The following is a 23,350-nucleotide window of genomic DNA, read 5'->3' on the forward strand; positions in this document are numbered from 1 at the left end:
ACAGTTAAAAGCTGATTTTATTCTGTATACATTTATGAAAAAAAAAATTCTACATTTTTTTAGAATTAGTTCCATGCGAAATATTTATTCTTCCCATGTTGTGAGCTCAAACTCACCTTATCCAGAAACCTGTTTAGAATGACTCATTTTCTGAGGGTTCCAGATAACTGAAGTGTTACTGTACTGAAAAATAGAAAATTTGTGCCGATAAAGCTTAAGAGACGTACTATTTTAATAAAATAATGTGTAAAGTACCAATAGCATAGAAATATACACACACTTAAGTTTTACTTTTGAAAATTTACCAAAAGATAGATAATTAATTCTAACCACAGAAAATACATATTCAACTTTCAAAAGTAATATTTTTGAGGGAAAATATTTCGGCTCTGCATATCTCTAAATCCCATATTTATTTTAAATTAATTAAATTTAATGAAGGAAGGCCAAAGGATAAAAGGATAGATAAAACAAACATACCACAGTTCAGTCACTATAATTGCTCATGAAAATGTTCATAGCCTGAAACAGGACAAACCTTTTGACCCAAGCCTATTAAAACTGTGGGTAGTGTTGGGGTTCATTTAACTGTTAGAGTAGCATATTGCCACACAATATCTTAAACAAGTGTCTAGTTCACACTTACAATGACCAAGATTTACAAAAAGCAATCATACTTTAAACTGTTGACATATTAAGTATTCTTTACTGCTTCTATTCACAGAATTTTTTTGTCTTTCGAAGCACTAAAACATAAATATATTGATTCTCAGGTCCAAATATTCATTCTTTCATTTTAATAAAATGATCAGAGATATGTAATTATACATGTAAACCTTTAAGATTACATATATATTTTATGATAAAAATAGTAAGGTAGTAAGTAGAAATTAAAATACCATTTCCATTACTATATATATAAATTTATACTCCAAATATTTTTTTCCTCAACAGAGAAAAAACTGCACATCAGTTATCTCCATGTCTCTACAGACAGTTCACTCCAGAATGGTTTTCCTTAAACTTTTTACTTATAAGATTGTTTCTTCATTCTATTATTGCAAACAACTGTCATCATTTCTCAAAAAAAAAGTGAAATCCTTAAAGTTTGTATTACTATTAGCAATCTGTTAAGGTTCAAATTCATCAACTTGAATTTTATTTTTGGAAAGGTAGTAAATATCTCTCCACTATCAGGTGAACATTCTCCAGCAAAAGTTAGTTATAACTTACAACTTTTCACTGAAGCATATATCATACATGATATATGAGTACATCCATTAAGATACCATTTTTTACTCCAAATTAACTAATGAAAGAATACTGAATTAAAGGCAGCACAGTATAAATGTCAAGTGCCTCCAATTCCAAAGAAAAAGCTTTAACAGTCCAAAATTAAGTTCAACATTCTGAGGGAAGAGAAGTGATGTTCATTTCAAGTCAAGCGTCAGTGGTAAGTTGAGGAAAAGATGCTGCACACTGCAGACCAGGTTGCCAAGTACCAACCTTCCTCTTACACATGAATAGCAAAGTAACAAAAGTATAAATAACAATTATATGTGTACATGCACAGAAATAATAGATAAAGTTAAATTAGATTTAGTGTTAAACAAATGCATGGTATTAACTATTGAGAATCTAAAAGGAAGAGAAAAAGCATATATGATGCACTCTTAAGAGAGTGTATTCATGAAAGACTTAACATTTGCAACTACAAAGGAAGATTTAACAGCAATGAATGGCAGACATAAATTAGAGATGAAATGGTGTAATGACAAGAGGGATTGTCACATGACTAGCATTCTGATAATACTGATAATGATTAACAAATACTGGACATTTACTATGCCAGTCATTTTAAATTCATTATCTAATTTTTATAATCCTATGAGGTAAATACTATTAATACACCCATTTTAACAGATGAGATCCCTGAGGCACAGAAAGCTAAAGGAACACTTCCAAGATCACATGGCTAATGAGTGGTTCATTTGGATTCAAATGTTTTTCTATTCTATAAGAAACCCAGAAATTTAAGAAGAAATGGTTTATGTCAATCATCAATCAGTAGTTCTTAACATCTCATTTCTTTAGAAAATCCAAAAAATACACTCATTTCTCCCTTCCTTCAACTACAACAAAAAACCCACCACCATTACTTACTAGAAAAGGATTTTCTTTATTTTTTTTATTTTTCTAAAGAAGGGCAACATGTAAGAGTTAAAGATCCACAGTATTATATTTATTTAGAAGCTTCTTAAAATAAATAAATGAATTCTCTTTTCTGTGTCACTGAATACAATAGGGTCAAAGTAGAAGCTCTGAGGTCATCATGTCCAACAAATGAAGGTCCCAATTTCTGAGCTTATGTAGACATTGAGCTTATGTAGACATTACAAAAACTGTTTCAATAGTAAGCGTTTATTTTAGTATTGGCTGTCTGCCCAGAGAATGCCAGAATACATTTTAACCAAGTGGACAGAAAACCAAGCAGGATGGATATGAACTCCATTTTAAATCTACTAAGGTCTATATAACTCCAAAATACAATTTCCTCTCTCATTACTTTCATATACAAGTACACTTAGAAAGTGAACAGGTAATTTTTTTAAAGTCCCATAATTCATTTCTTATCATTTTAACTTACAGTTCATATTCCTATATACTTCAAATGTATATTTTAATTGAATTTTGGAGATTTAAAGAAAAAAAGAATAAACCACCAATATTGACATCTTGTTTTGTAAGTGACATCTGTAAAAGGCTATAATATTAAAAGAACATACACAGGCATATTTAACTGTCTGGAAAGAATTAAAAATGTTGTGCTGTGTTTGTGAACACATATAAATATATAGTTATTTATAGATCATATGTGTAGCACCTATGTTATTAATTCCATAACAGCAACTTCTCTTGCTTTTGAAAGTAAATATTGAACTTTATAGCAACTGAGTCTCAAAGGAAAGAATTATAAATGTGCCACATCCTGTTCTTTACGTAAAAGAATCAGTGTGAAATAATAAAGAGCTAATGTGGTCCTGATGATTACTACTACCTATGGAAACTCTGTGATTTCTTCTCCATAAACATTACTTTGCCACTTGCACAGGAACAAAAATAACAAACTAAGAAATAGTTAATATCATCTTTATAGCTCAGTTTTCCCATAATTCCATTTTAATTCAAATCATCAACATATCAAGTCAAATTTCATTATAATGAAACTGATAAAAATTTTAAATTTTTCACAAAAGGAATCTAGAAGTCCCAAATAAGTGTTCATTTACTTATAGATTAAAAAACAGTAACAAATAATTTTTAAGCAATAGGGTTTTTCAAGTGTTATGCTTTTCTGTAACATTTCAATGCTACTGAACCAACAAACTTAGTCAACATGAAACAAATTAAATGAACCATGAAGCCTCACAATAGTGACCAACTCTCATTCTTCAAATGGTTTGCGAGCACTGCAAGTCACCCCAGACCATTATGGTATAGCAGGGAACAGCACAGAGCAAAGCAATGAGAGCCTAGGTCTACCTGTCTTACTACTCCTTGGTTGTTAAGAAACTGAACCAGTCATTTAGCCCCTTGGGATCCTGACTCTCATCTGTAGGAGCAAACTGAACTAGATCCTTAGTTTGCAAACTTTTAAAGCAGAATGCTGGCTACTTCTAATCCCAATATAAAACGGATAAAAATACACCTGTACTTAACTCCCTCCAGCAGCAACTCCTGAAGCAGTTCTGGGCAACAGGTAGGGCCTCAGTAGAGGGCAATCTGAAACTCTGGAAATGTGAAAATACATATCACCTCTGGAGCACCTTCCAGTACTAACCCCCAAATGCTTTGTGCTGTGATTAGACACAAGCACAAATGTTATCATTACCAAAAAATATCAGTCAGAAACTACAGCAATTATAGTCAATAAATATTTACTGAATATCTACCTACTAGGTGCTAAATCCTGAGGAATAATGGTGAATAGGATATAGCCCCTCCCTTAAAATGAATCTACAAGCTGTAGGGGAGACAGACAGATAACAACCAATTACAAGACAAACAAGCAAAAGCTACTGTGGAAGAGGCAGAAGGTGCTACTGGGACACATACTAGGGAGAGCTTAATCAAATTGGAGGTGTCAGGTAAGGCTACCCAGAACAAACTGCATCTAAGTAACAAACCAAATACATGTGGCTTGAATATTAAATGGCAGTGCTCTAACCTGAGTGAATGTGCTCATTCTTTTAAACACTCCCCCCAACAAAAGTCTTCCCTTAACTCACTACACATCGTAACCTACTCATCCTTAATACTGTTCTGAGTAAAACTGACAGTGCATATGTCCACGGAGTGTCTCATATGAGAAATAATATCTTTTCCGTGTTACATGGAAATATCTACATGGGTATGAGTTAGTACAAAGGGTCAAGAACAGGTAATGCTGCATGGTTATTTATATAAACTCTACCCATGCATTGTCTATTGAGAGTGAGGGCCACTTTTTATGCTCAATATAACCTTTGGGTCTAAATATTTAAAATTTGTCAACATTGTCACGTTTCAATCTGAGCCAGAAATCATTTAATCAATGCTTTGAGAAGATCTGAGTCAGTACTATACATAATAACTGAGATTATTTTTCGGAGCCAATAAAATCTCATTTACATCCAAATAACCACATTATGGAAACAATATAATGTGATCAATTTGTTATCTTGAACATAAACTTTTATATATAATTCTCTACATAGTTTTTGGGTCAAGTGATTTTTATCTGTATTTCTTTTACCACACCTTAATGTTTTAGTTGATGAAAATTCAAGTTCAAGTGGCCATTAAAGTCTTTTAAACCAAGACCTTTTTAATGCAAAATACAACATTTCAGAATTCTCGAATAGTAAGAATATAAAAAAACACTACTACTCAAAATACTTGCAAAAGAAACCACCACAAAGGTTTAGGTATGAGAGAAAATACCCAAAGGAAATATTTACAATCAATAAGCTAACTACAATATCATCTTTACTAATGAAAAAAAAAAATCAAGTTGAAGACATTCATTAACTCTTTACATAATAAAAATTCATGAATAATTGCATTATTTATAAGGTGAAGAATTTTAAGATGCACATGGGTAGGGCTTATACAAAAAAAAATCAAAAGTTTTTCTAAATAAAAAAGTATACACATATCACACACATAATATTTGCTTAGAGGTGAAGTAAACTGAATTTTTAAAATTTTTATGAAACAGACCATTCCCTAATATAACCTGAACTTTCAGTAATATCTTCAAATTGCTAACCCTTTACTATAGTAACCAAATTCACGATAGTAATATTCTTCAGTGCTATAATATCAAGAGAAAAATACAATGATTTTTTTGCATTCATTGAAGGCATCAAATGACAAAGGAAGTAAAATTGAAAATCTTGAGAGAAAAAGGAAACTACTTTAAGTTGCAGTGGCAAGGGTAGACCTATGTAATATTTATCAGAAATTTTTACATATTTAAAAAGAAATAGGTCCACTCACAGATTCATAAGCTATGGCTAGATTCGAACGCTTTGGGCTTGCTTACCTCCCAGATACCTATTTGCTACTCCTTGAGCATAATCTTTGATCATATCCATGTCATTCCTTTCTCATCAGTACTGTGTGCCAAGGCACATGAATGCATGCATTGAGAAAAAAAAAATTAGTTTCCTCCCAAATAGTTTTACCTTTATTATTTTAGAGATTAGCATAAAAATGTATTTAACAATCTCACGTCATTCACTGATGAGCTGACCCCACTTGTCCATAAATAATTCAATTTCCTCAACTAAAATTCTATTTATACCAAAGAAAAATAGCCAACAACCAAAAGGAGTCTTAGGAATAGAGCAATAAAATATGAAAGCGAAACACTTTTTGTTTATTTATTTAACCAAAACAGGCTGCTGCAGCTGCAGGAGCTTCTTCTAACTGATGTGACATGAGTTGTTACATCTAAAAACAGGAGCTTTAAACAGATGGCTATTCAGCTAAAGGCTTCAGGCATTATCTCCCACTCTCAGTCACATGTGCCAAAGAAGAGGGCACAGCTTCACTATAGATACACTGACAATTACACAAAGGACCAGAGATTGGTGATAACTGCTAACCAAGTTACTTTCCCAACATAATTTACATTTTTAAGAGCAAGGCTAGTTATAAAGAAACATCAAAAGGCAGAATTTAAAGCCTAGGTAAAGAATTAATTTTAAATGCCTAAATGTAGGCTACAGCTAATATATAATTCAAAGACTATTCTGTATCAATAAACATTTCGGTTATCTTTACTTTTAATCATTTGTTCATGTCAGAAGTTTTCCCTACTAAAGTAATGACCACAGTTCCAGGCATTCTCTCCACTAGAGCTACATTAGTCTTTTTTCATTCCTGGAATATACCAATCCTCCTGCCACCAAGGAATGCTGTCTTCTCTGCTGTAAAATACTGTCACTCCACTCTTCATCTACTTCAATTCTGTATCTACATTCTATTCTACTTTCACATCTCAATTCAAACCTCTTCCTCAGATACCTCTGATTTCCTTTTAAGTCCTGTATTATCTATGAAGCACCATACAGTTCACAATTGCTGTACTTAGCTGCATTTTTTTTTCATTTATTTATGTGATTTTATTAATGTCTACCACCTCCCCCATAGACTAAATTTACAAATCCAAGTTTATACTCACCACTGTATTCCCCAGTGCTTATAACACAATGGCTGGCACAAACTGAGCATTTAATAAGTATCTGTTGGGATGACTAAGTGAAGAAGAGGATTTTAAAAAAATCAATATGTATCTTTCAGTAGGAAAATTTATTACCATATTTTCGATCGCAACCCTACAACAACTTATTTTCACTGAATTGGAAATCTGTGAAAAGTACCCTTTAGGGGTCAAATTTTTCATGCTTTCACTTTAAGCATGAAGATAAAATTCTTCATACATGACCCCTTGAAATAACATCACAAAAATAATAGGGTATTCTAGACTTAAATCTTTAGAAATCAGACTGTGCTTTAAAGAGACAAAAGATTAAAGACGAGTTTGTAAAGATAAAGAAATGGATAGGAGAATGGATTAAAACGAAAACTCATACAATAAAGAAACTCCTTGAAGTGAATAAATGGTTTATAGAAAAGAATATATTTTAACTTACTATTAAGGAAAGGTACTAAGGTATGAAATTGTTGGCCAGAAATATTAATATGGTTTTTTTATACATGAAAAGGATTCCTCAAATAAAGGTAGATTAACGACTGATTTTTAAAAATTGGGAAGCAGATTAGATGCCAGCCTATTAAGGATGTAATGTTTCATTATCAAAATTCACAATCAACAGCCCAAAATATATTGCATATAATTTACTTTTCCATGTTAGAGTTGTATTGACTTATAAATCTGGAGATTTAATTTTTCCCCATAGTATTTACACTTCTAAAAATCTTGTTCTTTAAGTAAGGGCCATATAAGTACTTATTTTATGTAGAGATCACCTTGAGGTGTCAGGAGATCAATTCACCATATTCTGGATGTTCCATTAGGACACAATTTACTTGGAGAGACCCAAAAGTACAGTATCCAATGGTAACCATTTAAATGTAGCTACTTTTTGACTATGTAATGCCAGGTGGATATTCCAGTGTGTTCTTTCATCACTTAGATTTTTATTTTCTTGACTTTCTTGTTCATTACTCTTCATTGCTAACACTTCCTTTTGACACACACTGACCTCGCTAATGGCTATAATACTGCTCTTCATGCCTGGAATTGATGGGCTCTATTTTATAAAACTCCAGATGAATTAACAAGTTTATTTAATGTTTATTAAAAGAAATGAAATTTTCTAGACATTTCGCTACGTTTGAAGTAATCAAGATAAACTATGTTAACTTTTTAAAAAATGTAACTTATAGAATCATTTTTATACTTCATAATAATTAACATGCAATTTTCATAGACCATCTAAACTACATGAACCAAGTCTATCACCATCGCCTGCTGAGCTAACCTAATCTTGTGCCTTCCGAAGTACAAAACAAAGAGCCAAAAGTGAATGTAGGTCTCAAATTTCAAAATGAAGAAATTTTTATTCCTAACTATAAAATCCTAAATGTTACAAAGATTTAACTAAATTAACCATGAAGACAAATAAGAACACAGTACTAAACAGAAGTAACAGACTCTTTATTTTAACTCCTAGAATAGTACCTGGTGCTTAATAAACATTTTCTGAGTGAATGAACAAATGAACAGCACAAATCTTTGAGATAAGAAGCTATTAGGCTCCTTCCCCACTTACTCCCTGGCCTCCAATCAAAAGGAAGATGAGAAAACTGAACACGTTTTAAATGTAGGCAACCCATAAAGCCTGCAGAACCCTACTAATTCTACATGTACAACTATTTAATCCTGCCAGATACTTCTTGGAAGTCTTCCTGTTTTATAAAGTCCTGTGATCTTAGTTTAAACTTAGGGGTGATTCAGGGCAAAAGATAAACTAAAACAAAAATTATTTTTTTCGGTCTCCCTGAAAAGACAATGCTTTGTTTAAACAATTCCAACAATGATTGTATGAGGGAGGAAAAAACAAGCACCATATAGACACGCGAACACTTGTTAGAAGTACATGATCCAAAATGGAAACCCACTAGATGTTACAGACAAGGGTGGTGGTGGTGTGTTGGAGAGCAAGGGGGGAGGGGGGGTGTGTGGCATGGGCAACATCTGAAATAAAAGCCAATAATAAGGCATAACAAACCTAAAGTATTCTCCAAAGTGAAAGAACTAAGATGTCTGATAAAAACCAGAAAAGTGATCTGAGTTTGACCTTAAAAAAAATTACTAAAACATAAATATTATATACAACTTTCACAGTACTGAATCAACTGTGAGACAATGGGACTCTGGATGACATATTTTTTAAAGAAATTGAAAAGGAGTTTGTCTAAAGCAGAAACAATGGCAAACAGACACTAGACAACAGAGAGGCGCTCATTGCTTCGGAGTGAGCTTTCTCATCACCTGAATAAAACGTCCCAGAAACATGCCCAATTCCTTTGATGCTGTGTTCACCAACTTTGACTCTTAGCTTAGTTTTGCAGGTACCAAAACACCATGAAAAAGACATATTGGAGAGCAATGAGGTTTCCTAATCACTGAAAAAGTATACCCACTCTACCATCAATTAACTAACAAGCATTGTGGATTATAAATCAACTTCTTTCTGAGTGGCTCAGGTCCTCAGAGCTGCATCAAACATGGGCTAACTCATGGAACTATAAAGCTGAAGATGCTAGCCCTAAGCAATAGTCTCAAACTTTCTGGTTTCAGGACCCCTTTACATTTTAAACATTTTACAGTACTCCAACAAGTTTTTGTTTATACGAGTTGTATTTATCAACATTTACTGTACTGGAAATTAAAATTAAGAAAAAATATTTATTAATTCATTTAAATACAATAATAAGCCCATTACATGTCAACATAAATAACATTTTTTTTTAAATCTACATTTTCCATATAAAATTTAGTGAGAAGAAGGGTACTGATTTTCATTTTTGCAAATCACTTTGATGTTTGCTTAAATAGAAGACAACTGGATTGTCATATCTACTTCTACGTTTAATATGATGTAATATGCTGTCTTGGTTAAAGTACGCAAAGAAAATCTGGCTCCAAACAAATAAGTAGTTAGAGAAGAGAGGAGCATTTTATTAACTCTTCCTGTTAATTGTGGATACTATACCAAAACTTGTTAACCTATAGTTTCCAAAATGTTAGTTGAACTGTAGAATCTAAAAACTATATTAATGAACTTTCCATAGTCTTTCACATTAAAATCTAACATTCTATCTTGCACTCTAAATGGATTTTACCCATGCACAATTTTATAATATCATGCATTGATCATTTGGAATATACTGGTTCACTGAGATATGTAGATCATCTATAGGTTGACACATTTTACCATATAACATCCACATTTATGGATATCACCAATAAGCTCATCAGAAAAAAAAAACTAAGTATTGGGGACCTATCCACCCACATTAGCTGATACAAGTTTTCAAAACTTTAATTTTCACACGAATCACAAATTTTATCATAAGTAACAAATACTGTAAATTTTCCAGACAAGCTCACTTCACTCACTTTGCAGAAAATATCTGCTAAAGACCTAAGTGCGAATAACCATAACGTAGAAATTGTGACCCACCAAAAAAGTGGCTAGTTCAACACAAAACTCAGATAACTGCACAAACGCCTTCCCTTGAGATAACCACCATAAGCCACAGAAGTGCTTTATGTATATACTTGCTATTTTCTCTCAGAATATTAAAAAGACATGTACTCAGGTTCAAGATTTAATAAAATTAATAATTTTTACTTCTTCGTGAACAAAGACATTTTTAAATGAAATCTAAGGTTTTGTCCACTGTGAATATGTGGCAGTGATGAAGACGACTACTAGTACAGTTTGGTGCCTCTGCCCTGATTCATGCTGAGGCACCAGCAGTTTTACTCACCATTGCTTTTACACTGTCAGTGCAAATGTCAACACAGTCAACAAAGACAAATACTGTCTTAATATTACAAAAACTGTTCTCAATCCCAGAAAGGGTCTAAAAGACTCCCTCTCAACTTTGTTGCTGCAGACCATACTTTGAAAACTGAGAGACTTGGTTTGTTGGGCAAGCATCCAAAAAATGTCCACTGGAAAGTCTTGCCTGAAAATAGCTTCTCTCCCAGAGATTTCTTTTAGCTGCAAAGATGAAGGCTACATGGATTTATAAAGACCTCTGATAGTTCTTACACCAAGTTAAATCTGTTTGTTATCCTGCAACTTACATCCACTTCTTGTAGATAAAAATAAGTTTCTGCCTACAGCAGAGACTACTGTATAGGTCTCCAAAAACCCAATAATCTTTTTCCTCTCTAGGCTAAATATATCCAATTGTTATAATCATTCTGTGAAAGACATGGTCCCCAGATTTAGCCCCAGCCTACTACTCCTTTTGTCATGGCTCCAGTTTTCAAAGCCCTTCTTAAAATGAAACTTTCTAAAATAAGCATTTAAACTCCAGACATCTCTGATGAAGACGGAAAGCAGTGAAACTGTTAAACTATCTTGATCTGGATACCATGCTTCTATTAAGTCAGCCTAGCTATCATATAATTTTATTAGTCACATACCAAAACACTCACAATACTGTCAAACCCCATCTCATCCATCTATACATGCCAATCAGCTTTTTAAAAGCCTCACTGCACATTTAGCCCTATTACATTTTAGCCTGCTGATCGGACACACAAACCAAAGGTAATTTTTTTGGAAACTTGGTTCTATATATAGATACTGGCTGTCACTCTCAGCTTTTTTTTAAATCAGCTTTATGCAGATTTTATAAATATGACTTCTTTCTCATTATCCAAGACTTTTTGCTTTTTTGTTTCTAAATCAACAAGTACTGAGTAAGACAAAACTACAGGCAGAGCCCAATGACATAAAAGATCCACTGTAGACCTTCTTTCTGGGCCACAAAAAACCCAATCAAGACCCACTTGGGTATAAGTCCCCTTAACACATACCCCTAAATTTCATAGAAGTTAAAATTAAATATAACTGCTTACTTCTAGTCAACGACTCTGGAAAGAGACCAGAGTTCCTTTTTAAAAGAATGAATGACATGTTTACAGATGGAAAAAAAGTCAGTCAGATGGCATTAGCATGTGATGCCCTCTTCCTCCTCACCCTCTCCTGAGAAAGGCTATTGATTATTCCAGGTAGTTTATGATGTTACTGCCAAACAGACCTTTCAGGCCACACATCCTAGACAATTAAATGTATCCGAAAAAATAACATCACCCCACTTTTCACTCTCCAGTAATGAAAAACCATCTGTTTTCTGTAAATGGTCACAGAAAATGAAAGTAAGTTTTATAGAATTTAGGCCTCTTTCTATACCCCACTAGTTAATTTATATGGAATGCTAAGCATCTATCCCAAGACAGCAAAGCATACTAAAAAGGTAAGAAATCAAAAGTCCTAGAGCCCTAACTTTACCACCTTAAAACTGAGTGATCCTGAGCCTTCATTTTTCATGGGTGTGACCTTGAATTTGTCCATTTATTGAAACTGTGGTAGACTCAGAAAGTTGCATACATCACAGCATCTGTGAAGAACAATAATTAATATAGCATATGTGAAAATGCCTCATAAACTGCCTGGCTCAAAGTAACGATCTCAATATACAGTAGTTTCCATCTTTCCTGCCACAGTGTCCTCTAAGGAGTAAGCATTCCCACATTACAACATCATGCTTTCCTTCCAAGCCATGTAAGGCAAAACTAAATATTCCTCTGAGTTCCCACAGCAGACAAAAGTTGCCACTTTCAGTCCAAAAGCTAACAGCTTTCATAGAAGATATTACAGATTGCAATATAATTGAGATCAGAAAATATGCCTTGTTCATCTTTGGATATAGGTGCATGGTACACTAGAAGCATTCCAAAAAAGAAAAAAATAGTTTGCCAAATTAGTGATCCTCAACCTAAAAAAACTATCACCCGTAGAAAAAAGAAGTACAGATTCAAGTTTCTACTTTTTTCAATCAATAACTCTCATCTCATGTTTTAAAAAATGATTGTAAGACCTTAAAATAAAAATTTCAATGGTTATCTATAACTTGGTCAGGTATGGCACTGTAGGTATTCTTTGAATATAATTATCATACATAGCAATGAGACCACTATAAACAGAGAGACCAACAAAATCAAGAAACTATGTCACCATGATCCAGCGACAAAGGCAAAAACACAGGTTTGTCTTAACATGGTAGAATACAGGGCAGTAAAATAGGTATTTTTAAATATCATATAAAACATATCTATATGCCATAATGAAAACATACATTCTTGTTTCATAGCTTGCTGCTTTCTTCCCTTTGCAAGCATGGTAAGGTGATTCAATCTGAGATGTTTAACATACTATATTTCCTTTCCTCAACTGCTTTACAGTATGCATTTGTTAGGTATCAAAATAGAGATATATAAGATGCAGTGAAATTGCTGAATAATTCTAAATATTGGCCCAACAACTGACAAACAAAATATCATCCATACAACTAATTTTATTTTCATTCCTACCTCATCAAATTAATAAAAGGTCAACACTTCACTATCGCATAAGTTGCCTTAATTACAGGAACCAAAAGGAAAACGGACTATCCATACAAAGGGTCAACTGAGTGAATACTTTCGCAGTATACAAAGAAGAATGGCAAAGCCAGGTTAATCCAGTACAAACATTTATGTTAAATTTGAGAACAAAACCACTGTACGATTGCAGGCAAAGGTTAACAGAAGCACTATTCACCTTAATTGACCAAAGGCAAATAATTCTAACACATAAACTCTGGGAAGAGAAATCAGTAGGGAAACACTGAGTTCACTTAAATTATTAAAGTTGTTTCTCTTCTGGGTGTGAAGCAGAGTTGAAGCTAAAAGAGACACTATATACAGAATTTATAAATTAGTTATTTCTTTACTAGGAAAAAAAAAAAAAGAAACATAGAAAAGATTTGACTTAAGTAACCTGAGGTCCAAAGCATATTTGACTATTCGATTCTTGCTGCTAAGTTACAGGTACCACTTGGACTAAACTAGTTTCTCCAGTCCAGGTTTTGTTTGATAAATGTATCTCTATGGGGCATCTCCATGGGATAGTTGTTACTGGTTGCCAATGCTTATCTGAACAGACTACAATTTTAGCTTCTAGAGCTTTCAGAGTGAATATGAAAGTCTATCACACGAGATAAAAAGTGAAAACTTGTATATATGAAAATACAGAAATATCTTCACATAGAAAAATACTAGCTATGCCTCTGCCAAAGAATAAAAAAAAAGACTCTTGTTAATACACTTGCCCCAATACCATCAACCCCAAAGAAGTGTTAAAATTTGTCCTAAGATGAATCATAATTAGATTTAGTTTTTAAATTATTTCAATATATAGTCAACAAATATTTCCAGAATCCCCCACTGTGAAATTTTTAATAAAAGCACAATCACTCCACAGAGGAAACACACATACACGTACACACAGCCCAAAAAGATTCATTCTGACTAAAAAAAGGATATTATACACAGAGTTACGACAAAAACTAAAGCACTGAAATATCTGAATACAAAAGAGAGAGAAAAATTTAAACAACATGCTGAGAAATTCAAACTTTTTCTAAAGGTAATGGAGAACAATAGTTTCTGAATCCTGGAATATTAAAACTATAACTGTTAAGAAACTAACTCTTGAGACTACATGGATGACACAGGTTAGAGCCAGGACAGAGTAAAACAAGGAGACACTTGCAGAGGCCCTTCATGAGGACCCCGGAAAGCAGAAATGAGAAAGATCCAGAACAATATACTAAATACAGGTGCAGTGAAGGGAGCAAGAACAAAACTGAAAGGACTCACTACCTGTAACGGAAAGACAACTAAGGTTCACGGGCCAGCCCCTGAACCCAGACGACCTAGAATGGAGTCCAGTTCTACCACTTAATCTGTGTAACTTTGGACAAGTTTCCTTAAATTTTTTTTGTGCTTCACCTTTTTCACCTATCAAATAGGGTAACATACTTTTCTTCACACTTGAACTATGTCATTCTGTCTTTACATAACCCACGAGTAAAAAAAAAAATTAGAGAAACCGTAAAGCTCATATGTAACGTGCACATAACAGTGCCTGACTCATTCTAAGGCTCAGTAAACATGAGCAGCCAACATGATCATCATCAAAAAAGAACAGTAAGAGGCAGAGAAATAGAAGAGTACTGAATAATGAGAGACAAGAGGACAGGAAGACTGTAAGCTGAATTTGATGAAAGCTAAGAAGTGACCCAGGGACAGACACTGGATCATCCCAGTGAGAGGAAGTAGGCTAGTACAGAAAGAAGTGAGATGGCAATGGGTTGAAGAGAAGCGGAGGCCATAAGAAGAGTTAACTCTTTGGAGAATTTGAAAATGAAAATGAAATTAAAAAATTATAGGCAGAGCTTGAGGAGCAAGGTCAAGGGAAAAAATTCTGGTTGAAGGGTCAAAAGGTGTGGGACCAAGAGAAAGGAGCCAATGAACAATGAAAAAAACGGAAAATAAAAGAGAAAACAGGTGAAACAAAGTCATGAAGGAGGTGAGAAAACCTGGGTCACCATCACGAGAACACAGCTGGCATTAAAAAAGGTCCAGTCTCCTTCAGAGGCAGGAGGAAGGGTGAGGAGGAAAAAGGATCGGATATCTTGGTAGCTCTGACCTGCAGGACATATGAGAATTGGGAGCTGACAATAAAGGGGGCAAACTTCTTGAATTTGTTTAATTAAGATAACCATTCCAATACTCCCCTTCATCATTCCTCAAATCCTTAAGTTTTAGAATAACAGCTAAAGGAACTTCCACTGTATTTTTCTTAATTAAGTAAATTTCTATCAAAGTATCGGAAAACACACGGTAATTATTTTATTACCATAAATTTGTTACACCTGTGTCTAAACTTTATACAACAAAATATCAGAATATCACTTGGAAAGAAAGCAATTCTCAAAATCATCGTAGCAGTTCAAAATCTTTCAAACCTTAAGCATCCAGTCTCAAACAGTGTTAAAGATAAATTCTCAGGTAAAGGCAAATTCTTACATAATTTATGCACATTTTTACAGTTATTCACCTGTCTTCCCGATGTAGTAATTCTTGTTCTCTCTCTGCTTAAGTACTTACAAAAATCACTGCACCTTAAATCTCAGTCATTTCGCATGAAAATTTAAGTAGTGATACTTGGTTTAAGTTTAAGACTGAATTTTATATTGATATTACTAACTTGGTTGGTACCCAGCTACACTATTCTTACTCTATTTAATAGGCTCTCATTACCTATTACCTCCCTGCATTGCTGATTTTGTGTTATTAAAAACACAAAGACAAATCTGTCATATGAAAAAAATTAATACTAACTCGGTACCCAACCACATGACTTTGTTATATTTACAAGAAAGGCAGTTTTAGGAAAAGTATTTACTAACAACATAAAATTTACAAAATCAATTCTTTCATTGGAATTTCCAAGACAGAATTCTTAACATAGGTCAAAGAATTTTCAGAGTTCCACAGATTTGTGTTACGTTTATGATGGCTAGCTGTTACAATACTCTTTGGTACCCAAACAAAACTTTTGATAACAGAATATTCCGTCTTGAAATATTTACAGAAACCTAAGTTTACACAATTTGACAAATGATTCCAATTTCTGCATAGGTAGGAAGAACTAGAGTCCTAAGGACTTGCAGAGCAATTTGTTCTTTGAGACTGAGCTGCAAAGCTATATATAATAAACAATTCTGAAAATCAAAGTGAAATTTAGAGCCTAGTCCAACTACATACCTATGAAAAGTTATCCAGTCATTTAAAAGGAAAACTATGAATTTCCCTACTTAAGTATCCAATACACAATCAAAAGAACATGAATGAATCTTTTACTTATAGTAAACTAAATACTTAACTCTGAGATACATTTATACCATTCTTACCAGCCACTCACCTTGTCTTCACCTCACAGTAAAGAACAAAAGCCTTTCTTACTTTCTTCCTACTAGCCTCTTGACAAAGGACAGTCTCTTAATCAACCTTGTAGTGCCCAGCACACATGAGGAATTCTAAACTTTTTTTGCTGAACTGAACTTATCACTTCTAAAATTCTTTTGATTTCTTAGCATTTGAAAGGCAGTTTGCAATAATGCATCTAAGTCATCTTTTTATTAAGCAGACTCTAAATTAGTATAAAGAACTTACTACAGACTAGAGATATTCCACTCCCATAGCTTCTCTGGTTACAGCACTGAGATCGAGACTTACAGAATCACTAGCTAGGCTGTTTTCTTGAGCTCCATTCTTATATTTCCAACTATTTTAGTTGACTAGATTGAGAACTTAATTTTTTTAATAATTTTGCTCTCTAATAGCAAATCAATCTGTATCAGAATGAATTTTTGTGAAGTGAATTGCCTGCACTACCCATTTTGAAATGCAAATTCTTTTCTCCACAGATGTTGCACTTTGAAATATATATACTTTGAAATATATAAATATATTTTTTATTATATATTTGTATAAAACAAAAGTAAAAGGGGACTACTGAATGAAAACACAGTTATTCAAACTGGAAAGGTAATGAGTAACTATGGTTACTCATAATTCATGTGGTTATGCTTAGGTCTAGTCAAGTTGTTTAAGAAGTTCTTCCAACAAATGACGCAAAAATCCCCAATTTACTTATTTGTGTATATGTACACAATTTTTTTAAGAGAATATTTTGGTGTCAAGAAGTACTAGAGATTATCTTTTCCTAGGTCATGTTACAATATAAAATTTTAATATAAAACTGATTCTACCTATTTTACAATATAAAATTTTAATATAAAACTGATTCTACCATATTTAAACTCAGAGAAACTGAACACTGGTAAAAAGTAATATAATATATGTGGGTTAAGGATAACTGGAAAGGCTTCTCGAGGTTAAACAGTGGTGTCAGGTAATGGGGACACTCACGTATCTGAGCAGGGAACAACTTCTTTCAAAAATATGCCATAGGAAATGAGACTGTAGAAAGAAAAGGGAGAAGGAAGAAGAAAGCAAAGTGATCAAGGCAAAGCCTTGCAGTACAATCAATAGAGATGACCATTCTTCATAGGACAGCTCCTCATTAGAGAATTCATAGCTGCATACCCAGCTACAAGTAGGTATAATCTGAGTCTCTGGCCATATCTATTAAAAGGAGGTTAAGTAATTACCTGAAAGGGTTGCTATAAAAGATTCCAATGACATACCATCAATTGCCAGTAAGATGCTGGTCACATCTCATGATTGTCAATGTCATTTATTTGAGTATCTTTGTAATCCAAGTGACTTTGTGGCTTTTTCCATTCCAAATTGTTGTAGTTAACTGAGCTGATAGGAGCAGTTGAAAGAATTAAATCTTAGTCTTTGTGACCTGGCCACACTGCCTTGGTTATAAAACCCAACCTGGTGCTATTAAAACAGCAGACTCTTTATTACCATGATTGGCTATCTGGGCAATGGAGCTCAAGAAAGAGGAGAAGATACAAAGTCAAGAAAATGAAGCTTAATAGAAGGCAAGGACAAAAACATTTTCTGGAAAGAACAGATGGTAAGATGAGCTCAAAGTCAAGTCAAAAAGAATGAGAATTTTTTAAAAAAATAAGAGAAAGATGTCTGTTGACTAGGTCTCTAAAGATTACAAAGACTATGTCAGACTGAAGAGCGCTTGGGCCAGGGACTGTCTCTTGACCAATCGACATAAATTTCTAATATGCCAGTATTTTAATGTCAACTACCATAGCACAAAGGTAAAGCTAAAGAAATATTCACTTGTCTGTCACTTCTTTTCCTCGTGACCTCACTTCCAACTTCTCTAAAGAAGGTAACTGAAAAATAATTTTCCCAGATTCCGAATTCCAAGACTATCCAAATACCAGATCCTGGGTCTCTCTTCCATCACCATATATCATTGGTACTCCACTTGGGCAATTTTGATCTCTAAGGAACATCTGGCAATTTCTAGAGACATTTTTGTCAAGACCGAGACTGAAGTGGGGGTAGTATACTACTGGCACATAGCGGATTGAGGCCAGGGATGCTGCTAAACATCCTACAGTGCATAGGACAACCCCCCAAACAAAGAATTATCCAGCTCAAAGTGTCAAGAGCGCCAAGACTGAGAAACCCTGGCACTGATGAATTATCTGTGCTCCTGTATAAAGCAAGTCCCTAGAGGGTGCACTAGATTCTATCTTCTCTTAACGACTACAGAACACACGTCCAGCAATTCTTACCTTTCAATATCAAATCAAACTGCGTAAAGTAAAAGGTAAAAACTAAGTGAATCTTTGAACAAAATTTTACTTAAATTAATAGATTTGGCTAGTCAAATCTAAAGGGCTAATCAAAGGGTCAGCGGTTCCTCCTTACTATATAATTCATTGTTTGTGAAAGAAATTTCTAAAGAACCAGAAAATGAGTTATTTCTTAAATAGAAACATTCATTTTGAAACCTCAGCTATATACATCATTTATGAACGTTCTTTAAAAAGTTACAATTCAATTTTTTAAAAAAATTTTCTCATTCAAACATTTAGTCTTCTGTTTGAGAATACGCATAACATCAGCTGAACCTGAATTTCCTCTGCATATCATCCAATTGGAATCTGGTACTGATAACCTAGACAACAGGAATACAAACACTCCCATGTCACCACAAATTACATTTTAAAACAGCCATTTCCTTAAAGTAAATCAAAGTTTTAACTAAATAATATTTGTGAGATGGAACAAAAGGGGAGAAAAGTTTATATTTCAACAGATTATGGGGTTTTGTTAACTGGAACACTAGAAGAACCTCAAAACAAACTTTTTGTGGGGTGCGGGGAGGTTGGTTGTTTAAACATACTCTTACTATCAATGCTTAGTCCTAAAATCGTATTTCAAATTGCCATTACCACAATGAAATTCGGGAAACTGGAAAACCTCACGGAATCTATAACCTACAGGTCTCACCACTTTTCACTATCCTTCGCTCACTCTCATGCCTGCTCCCAGTTTAAATTCCATGGCCCGTCATCATAATCCTTTTTGTGCATAAACCTTCATCTCCCTTGGCCCACTCTCATATTTTTGTATACTCTGGCAAAATCCTAGTTAAACTAACTCCCCACCTAATCAGTGCCTAAACCTGTGCAGTTGAATGTGACTGCAAAAAACCCACACCCACACAAACTGGTCTTAAGTTAAACTCAAAACCACAACTTAAGTGAGCCCTTGCCATTGTAAAACAGAATTAATGACGTTTCTCTAGGTCCTTCACTTTACCACTCTCCTAACTCAGACTAACCCTTTTTTTCTGTACTCCACAAACCTGACATCTCTCCCTCTCTCTTTGCTCATAAGTGATGACCTTGCTTCCTTTTTCAATGACAGAGACCACTGAAAGGGAAATCCACATTCCGCATCTATCATCGAACTGCATCAACTCTGCCTTCTCTCTTATTACCACAGATATGTCCTTACTGCTATCTAAAACCAACCCCTTATTTCTGTACTTTTTCCCATTTCCTATAGGTTGCTGAAGAACACTGCCCATCCTCTTGGGCACTTTCTCATTCCCTACTGTATCGTTCCCAACATATAAAACAAGTTAAAAAAAATAAAAAGGCAGAGAGGAGAAGCAGAAAAGCATACATACCTTCTCACGAACGTAGAGATCCACAAAACACAACTGGAAACCAATGTATTCCAATAAACATATTTACTCTCCCCGCCCTGAAATCTTGGTAACTTTTCAAGGATCGCCCCCTAGAGAAGTCTTCCCACTCCCAATCCCTATCCCAAAGTTCCTACAGGGCACTTTTAGAGTACTATGATCATCCTGCTAACGTGCTGCTCTTCAAGTACTATAGAAAAATATGTATTTTTACCCTCCTTCCTGAGATTCTAAGCTCAAGATTAAAGACTGTGTTTTAGTAACTACACCACCTGGCACAGAGCAGGCAGGCAGGGAATGTTCATCAAAGGAAGGAAGAAATGCCTTTTTGCATGAATTTCTCATAGTTTGCAAATTCGAAAAAAAAAGTGACCAAAAATTTGTTGAGAGAAAAGCTGATTTAAATGTATTACAATCACCTTTAAAAAGGAACAGGGAAGGATTTGAAAATAATAGGAATCCACACTGACAACAGTTTATAACAGCTACTTGCTTAGGTAGAAATATTGCGAAATAAATTTATAGTGGTTAAAGCTGCTCTGCAGATCAAAACCACTAAATTTTCTGATTTTCACAAACCATGTTGTAAGTAAACATTTTAATATAGTTTTTAAATGAAACATCACCTATGAGCAACTCCTTCAGTTCAGTGATACTTAAATATAAAATTTACAGGCTACATTTTAAAATACAAAATGGTAAATCTTAATCTGTAAAGCTGATTTAATATATAAAATAATATTATAAAGTATACCAAATAAAACGACCAACTATCACCAAGAATGATATTTGATTTTAAAATACCAAATTTCAAATTTCTGAACACAAATTATAAATTATAAATTCCTGAACTTCCAATTCCTAGTGTTTATAAACAAATATGTACTTTGGTACTGAGACCTTTAAGTCAATTTTGTAATACAAGCAAAACACCCATTAAAGTGAAATGCATTTTTGACTGTTAAGACAAATACTCCAATGTGTTCAAAATTTCTGCAAGTTACCTTATTTCTATTTAAAAATATAGGATTCAATGAAATTAAACAGCACTAGTTTTTCAGTAAAGAGTAGAAAATCAACATCAGATTCTTCCCCTAAATGGGTTACAAATTCTCCTTGTGTAGAAAAAAAAGGACGTGTGTGTGTGTGTGTGTGTGTGTAAAGAAGATGAACAACAACAAAAAGTTTCCTTAACCAACAAATGAGAGAATTGTCTTTGAGATAACTGGGTTAGGACAAAAACTCCAAGGTTTGTAACATTAACCGAGGAGAAGCCAGCAAAGCTCCAAACACAGTTTATGAACCACCATGCCAACTCCCCTTAAGCCTCATTTAAGGAGGATTACCGCCTACAATCTAACCTCGCCGTGCCACTGCTTCAGTGGTGAATCCAAAGAACTGATTAAACAAACATGGGTTTCAGCAAATGTACTCTTCATTAGCTACAGAGAACACACTGAAGAAGGCTATTCAGTGTTCAGAAAGTCAGACGCCCTCTGGTAAGATTGCCACAATCTTTAGTTAAACTTTAAACTTTGGGGATAATTACAATCAATCTACAGGAGATGGGGTACATGACATTCTACAGCAATATTAAATAATGAAAATTAACAAAAGTCAGCAGTTACAAAACATGGATGGTATGCAAAATAGAGTTGTTTCAAAGTTCGTAAATGAAAACTATACTTCAAAAAATGTGGAATTTGTGTAACAAAGAAAAGAGGGATGTTTTCGGCTAAATGGCAACTAGCCAATGTCTCACTTTGAATCAAATCTGTCACTGAAATGAGGTTTTCCAGGAAGCAATAAGAATAATAAAACTTTAGGCTTCAAAGAAACACAGTTTAAGAAAAATTTCTGTGGCAAATATTCAAAATGTCAGTAAAGTAAAATCATTTATCCAACCTGAAATCTGAACAATTTCCAGAGATGTCAGTTATACCAGACCTCTATCTAAGCTGCAGGTTTGAACTACTTTTCTGGTGTCAAATATTCACACATGCACGTACACACAAAATCAATAAAAGCCATTATTTTGATTTAAATCACATATCTAAAAACCATTAACTATTTATCACTTGAATTGGCATTCTCCATTTTACAAGAGAACTAAAAGTCATTCCCATTAAAGTTTCAATACTATGTAAAGCTTATAGGCTTATTTGACAATCGCTACCAAATATTTATGACCAATACCTATCACAAATAGTATTGTGTATGGCGGTAGGATTTTTCACAAGAATACAGTGTTTGAGTTTGAAAAGGCTATATTTAGGAATATCATCACAGGAAGTGTCTCCAGTGTTAATCACAAAAAATCTAAGGACACCCAGCATATCCAAAAGATCTGTTTTGTACTACTATCAGCAGGCAGCAACTCATATATTTTATCAAAAACGTACACCAACAAATTCTAATATACAAACATTTTTATTCCTGAAATATCTCTTTCATATAAATTCATAACTGGTGAAGACTGGGATTCAATTTAATCAAACTGAAAAACTACAAAATTTTTACTCTCCTATAAGTAGTCAATAAAAAGCAGTATTATTGGATAACCAAAAAGAACAGATAAAGGTAACACCACCTTTCTTATTTTTAAAAATACAGGAAATATATATACTAATTGGAATATGAATAATAACTCACTTGATCACTGTAATACAAGTTCATTCCTGAAGTGTTATTTCCAAGACAAATTTTACAAGTGTGTTTCAAAGATCTTTGTAAGCCTAAAACTGCTCTCAGGTACAACAGGATTGTTGATCATGACGGTTAACAACTGCAATCCAAAATTCCTTAGTATATTAATCAAGGCCCCGGTAATCTAGTTCCATCCTACCTTTTAACCTATTTCCTATTACTCCTGGCCCTGCCCACTTATTACAAAAATACCAATTTTTTGGTTACATGCTTTTCTTTCTCCATGTCTTTTTCATTATACTCCCTTCTCCTGAAATAAATCTGTTCATTTCAGC

General features: G+C 33.8%; 1 protein-coding gene across 1 annotated transcript in view; it reads right to left on the reverse strand.

The window, feature by feature from the left end:
* The window catches only part of MED13L (mediator complex subunit 13 like), a 232,608-nt gene that overhangs the window by 167,313 nt on the left and 41,945 nt on the right, over positions 1-23,350 (reverse strand). The window lies entirely within an intron of this gene.

This window comes from Pteropus alecto, unplaced genomic scaffold (genome assembly GCF_000325575.1).
Source record: "Pteropus alecto unplaced genomic scaffold, ASM32557v1 scaffold113, whole genome shotgun sequence".
Classification (NCBI taxonomy): domain Eukaryota; kingdom Metazoa; phylum Chordata; class Mammalia; order Chiroptera; family Pteropodidae; genus Pteropus; species Pteropus alecto.